This window comes from Narcine bancroftii, chromosome 1, assembly GCF_036971445.1.
Source record: "Narcine bancroftii isolate sNarBan1 chromosome 1, sNarBan1.hap1, whole genome shotgun sequence".
Taxonomy (NCBI): Eukaryota; Metazoa; Chordata; class Chondrichthyes; order Torpediniformes; family Narcinidae; genus Narcine; species Narcine bancroftii.
Genome location: NC_091469.1, coordinates 35874973 through 35880972, shown reverse-complemented (window position 1 = coordinate 35880972; position 6000 = coordinate 35874973).

Genomic DNA, 6000 nt, shown 5'->3' with positions numbered 1-6000 from the left:
ATTGTTTGGTTACAGTTGATTAAAAATTGATTAGCAATTTAATTAAGATCATCTTTAAGCCAGACTTGATGTTACTCCTTATACTGTAAATACTTGGTGAAACCTTCAGGCTATGCTTTCAATCAGGTAATGCTTTGGAGCCAATATTTTAAAATAATTTTAACTCTGTGCTTCTGGTCTGTGGAGTTGTTATTCAGAATACCCTTTGAACCAGATAATCCCATTGATAAAGTATTCCCTAAGCATGCAGGTCTCTTCACAGAGGCCCAAAGAAGGAGTTTACAAATTCATTCCGGTTACCCATTGAGTTTATTTGATCCGTTCCAAAATTATCATCATTCATAAAAGTAAATCTGTCCTCCTAGATCTGGTAGCATCCATTTAAAAGAAACCCTTGAGAGTTCTTTCATCTAAACACTCAGAGCAATATGATTAGAACACAACACTGGGATTTGCAGAACCCATTTTGTCTCTGCATTGCCTCTGTGGCAGATGGGAAATATGATCTAATTCAAAACAAAGCATCCATTTCATTTTCTATATTGAACTAATGATCTTAGTTTATTTGTTACTTAGGTTGCAAATATCTGTTCAAAGGGCCTGTCATCACATATCTCAAACTGTGTTGACATGACTTTAATTGGATTTAACACGATGAGGCAGAATTTTCATTTACGCACAATAATGCAATTATTCTTAAAACACACTCAAAATTGTGTGTTGACCTGTTCACCTAACTGTTTATTTTCAATTTCTTCCAACAAACACAAGCATCATGAGTAAACCACAATCAGTAATAAGACAGAATCATTATTTATTTTTATTCAATTAAGTGGTTACGCTTAAAAACTCTAATCTCTTGCATTTTATTAATATAGCTGAAAATACTTTTGCAAAACATTTTTTACTTTTGTCATTCCCTCTGAATGGATGTTTAAATGACTGATAATTACATGTAAGGACAATGCAACAAGTTAAGGATTTCCTGAGGGTACTCTGGCTTGTGTTATTTGTGACAGTAAACAACCCCTGAAATTATGCCTCAGTGCAATTTAAAGAATCTCTCTGAACAAGTGGAATGTGGCATTTTAATCTGTGGACAAGGCATATGTCCTGGACAAGTCTTATTTGAGAAAAAAATAATTTTAAAATACTCATAGCACACATAAGCATATGTGGTTGTACCAACACATTACTTGAGTTTTGCATTCCTTAATCTTTTACAATGGTTTGACAGTTTGCTTTCATTTGTGATGTCATAATTAGACGGGTTTTTGGATGGATTATTTCTCATTCAGATCAATGTTATGAATTTTTTATTGTTGGATATCTATGACTCATGTTTAGGAAGGGTGCGGAAGCCAAAGAAATTATAATATATATCAGCCTACTGAATTCATAAATAATAAATCCATTGGAAAATGTGTCAGTATTCGCTGCCCAAGGAGAGCTGAATGAGTTACCTCAATGACTATCGTCCAGTAGCTCTCATATCTACTAATGAAATGCTTTGAGAGGTTGGTCATGACCAGAATTAGCTTGTACCGAAGTAAAGATGTGGACCTACTGTCACAATTGCTCCACAGTAGATCCAATCTCACTGACTCTCCACTTTTCTCTGGATCACCTGGACACTAGCAACATATATGGTACATCAGGATTCTTTTCATTGATTAGAAATTACCATCATACCCTCACTACTGGTCAACAAACTCCAAACCCTTGGGCTTTGCACCCCCTTCTGCAACTAGACCCTTGACTTCCTCATTGGAAGAGCACAGTCTGGGTGTCAACACCTTTGAGGAGATGTCCTGGGGCCTTCATGCATGCATGAAGAAGGAGTTTGAGGAGATTTGGTAAGTCACCAAAGACTCTTGAAAATTTCTACAGGAAAGCATTCTGTCTGATTGCATCACTGTCTGATCTAGAGGGGCCAATGCACAGGACAGGAAAAAAACTTCAGAGTTGTCAACTCAGCCAGCCACATGATGGCACCAGTCTTCGCTCCATTAAGGACATCTACAAGAGGCAGTGTTTTAAGAAAACAACCTCTATCCTCAAGGATCTCCCACCACCCAGGCCATGCCAGTTTCACACTGCTACCATCAGAAAAAAAGGTACAGGAGCTTGAAGAGGAGCACCCCGTGGCAAAAGGACAGACTCTTCCCCTCTGCCGTTGGATTTCTGATTGGACAATGAACCACAAGCGCTACCTCACTTTATCCTATTTTCTTGCGCTATTTATCTTTGAAATGTAATTTATAGGACGATCTGATGCTGCCGCAAAGCAAATAATTTCATGACATGTTCAATGACAATAAATTCTGATTCAAGAATTCAGTGGACTCGAAAATTTAAGAGGTCTTAACAGAGAAGATGAATCATGTTATCAAAACAAATCATTTCATAGGATTTTTATTTGAAAAGATTTGATAGATGTTATTTTGATGAAAAGATGAAGAAACCATCATTGAATAAGCTAAAATTATCTCTGAAATTGAGCTTGACATTGCTTATGTTTTGAGAACCACGAGTATTAATTTGTCTGGAATTCTCTTCACTATGGATGCACACAGGTATATCAGTATTTACATAGTCTGCCACATCGAAAATATGAAACAGAGTAGTCAGATTGTGACATCTATCCTTGTGTCATGTTAATTTGATGCATGCACTGCTGAACTACGAACTACTTCTAAGGCCTGAAACTAGGTGAGCACCTGTTGCAGACACCTTAATTCATGTTCTGCTAAGGCCTGAAACTAGATGAGCACCTGTTGCAGACACCTTAATTCATGTTCTGCTAAGGCCTGAAACTAGGTGAGCACCTGTTGCAGACACCTTAATTCATGTTCTGCTAAGGTCTGAAACTAGGTGAGCACCTGTTGCAGACACCTTAATTCATGTTCTGCTAAGGCCTGAAACTAGGTGAGCACCTGTTGAAGACACCTTAATTCACGTTCTGCTAAGGCCTGAAACTAGGTGAGCACCTATTGCAGACACCTTAATTCACGTTCTGCTAAGGCCTGAAACTAGGTGAGCACCTGTTGCAGACACCTTAATTCATGTTCTGCTAAGGCCTGAAACTAGATGAGCACCTGTTGCAGACACCTTAATTCATGTTCTGCAAAGGCCTGAAACTAGGTGAGCACCTGTTGCAGACACCTTAATTCATGTTCTGCTAAGGCCTGAAACTAGATGAGCACCTGTTGCAGACACCTTAATTCATGTTCTGCAAAGGCCTGAAACTAGGTGAGCACCTATTGCAGACACCTTAATTCATGTTCTGCAAAGGCCTGAAATAGGTGAGCACCTGTTGAAGACACCTTAATTCACGTTCTGCTAAGGCCTGAAACTAGGTGAGCACCTGTTGCAGACACCTTAATTCACGTTCTGCAAAGGCCTGAAACTAGGTGAACACCTGTTGCAGACACCTTAATTCATGTACTGCTAAGGCCTGAAACTAGGTGAGCACCTGTTGCAGACACCTTAATTCATGTTCTGCAAAGGCCTGAAACTAGGTGAGCACCTGTTGCAGACACCTTAATTCACGTTCTGCTAAGGCCTGAAACTAGGTGAGCACCTGTTGCAGACACCTTAATTCACGTTCTGCAAAGGCCTGAAACTAGGTGAACACCTGTTGCAGACACCTTAATTCATGTTCTGCTAAGGCCTGAAACTAGGTGAGCACCTGTTGCAGACACCTTAATTCATGTTCTGCAAAGGCCTGAAACTAGGTGAGCACCTGTTGAAGACACCTTAATTCACGTTCTGCTAAGGTCTGAAACTAGGTGAGCACCTGTTGCAGACACCTTAATTTACGTTCTGCAAAGGCCTGAAACTAGGTGAACACCTGTTGCAGACACCTTAATTCATGTTCTGCTAAGGCCTGAAACTAGGTGAGCACCTGTTGCAGACACCTTAATTCATGTTCTGCAAAGGCCTGAAACTAGGTGAGCACATGTTGCAGACACCTTAATTCATGTTCTGCAAAGGCCTGAAACTAGGTGAGCACCTGTTGCAGACACCTTAATTCATGTTCTGCAAAGGTCTGAAACTAGATGAGCACCTGTTGCAGACACCTTAATTCATGTTCTGCAAAGGCCTGAAACTAGGTGAGCACCTGTTGCAGACACCTTAATTCATGTTCTGCAAAGGCCTGAAACTAGGTGAGCACCTGTTGCAGACACCTTAATTCATGTTCTGCTAAGGCCTGAAACTAGGTGAGCACCTGTTGCAGACACCTTAATTCATGTTCTGCTAAGGCCTGAAACTAGGTGAGCACCTGTTGCAGACACCTTAATTCATGTTCTGCAAAGGCCTGAAACTAGGTGAGCACCTGTTGCAGACACCTTAATTCATGTTCTGCAAAGGCCTGAAACTAGATGAGCACCTGTTGCAGACACCTTAATTCATGTTCTGCAAAGGCCTGAAACTAGATGAGCACCTGTTGCAGACACCTTAATTCATGTTCTGCAAAGGCCTGAAACTAGATGAGCACCTGTTGCAGACACCTTAATTCATGTTCTGCTAAGGCCTGAAACTAGGTGAGCACCTGTTGCAGACACCTTAATTCATGTTCTGCTAAGGCCTGAAACTAGATGAGCACCTGTTGCAGACACCTTAATTCATGTTCTGCTAAGGCCTGAAACTAGGTGAGCACCTGTTGCAGACACCTTAATTAATGTTCTGCTAAGGCCTGAAACTAGATGAGCACCTGTTGCAGACACCTTAATTCATGTTCTGCTAAGGTCTGAAACTAGGTGAGCACCTGTTGCAGACACCTTAATTCATGTTCTGAACTCTTTTCTAGACCTTGCAGCCAATGCAGGTCGTTCAAAGGAAATTAAGAAACATCCATGGCCAGAAGTGAGGGTGTGGTTGGGTTAGAGGTTTGAGAGGCCCAAAGGTGGAAGAGATGGTCAGTCATCAGGAATGAGTTGAGCTAGTCAATGGGAATAAACAAAGGACCTCACTTTCAATCACTTTTTTTCCCCATCATAATTGGATTGCACAGAACATAAATCAATGTGGGGTCTAAATCTCACAGAGAACTGAATTTTCAGCCTAATGTCCCATCTTACTGTTTAAAAGCATTATCAATGATTCCACATTAACCCCGATTTTTCAAAGTTGATTATCAAAACTGTTGGTTTCCATCTACAGATCTGATCATAAGAGCTGGCATAGATTTTTGTAACTCTTTTGAAACCAAAGTAAAACCAGGGGGGACAGTTTAGGATTAATATTATGGAGGAATCCTTCATAGAATATTGAACAATGGATTTTCTGACTGATTACTCAAGCTTTCATTTTATTGAAAGGACATTGATTCATGAGCAAAAGTGCACATCATATTAGCCAGGATGAAACTTGATAATATATCTATTAATAATATGATTCTTCTCTCAAGGAAAGGCACCATGTAAAGTGAGTGCACATGGATGCGAGTGACAGAAGTTGAGAAAGTTGTAACTGGACCAGAAAAGAAGCTATAAAACTAAGAAAGCCAGTTATAACCAAATAATCATACAACTGTTTACGGCATGGAAACAGGCCATGTCGGCCCTTCAAGTCCACGCCGGTTCACTTGAACAAATCCACTAGCTTCCCCCTCCTGCTCTCCGCCCATAACCCTTCAACCCCTCACATCCATGTACACAACCAACCTTCTCTTAAATGACAGAAGGGACCCTGCCACAACTATCTTTTTGGAAGATCATTCCATTCTGCCATCACTCTATGAGTGAAAAAGCATTCTTTAATATTTCACCTAAAGTTTTGCCCCTTCACCCTTTACTTATACTCTCTTGTTCCAACCTCCCCTGTCCTCAGGGGAAAGAGTCTATTTATGTCTACTCTATCTATTCCCTTCATAATTTTAAATACCTCTATCAAATCCCCTCTCAGCCATCTACATTCCAATGAATAAAGTCCCTGTCTCCTTAATCTTTCTCCGTAATCTAGATGCTGTAAGCCAGGCAACATCCTTGTAAATCT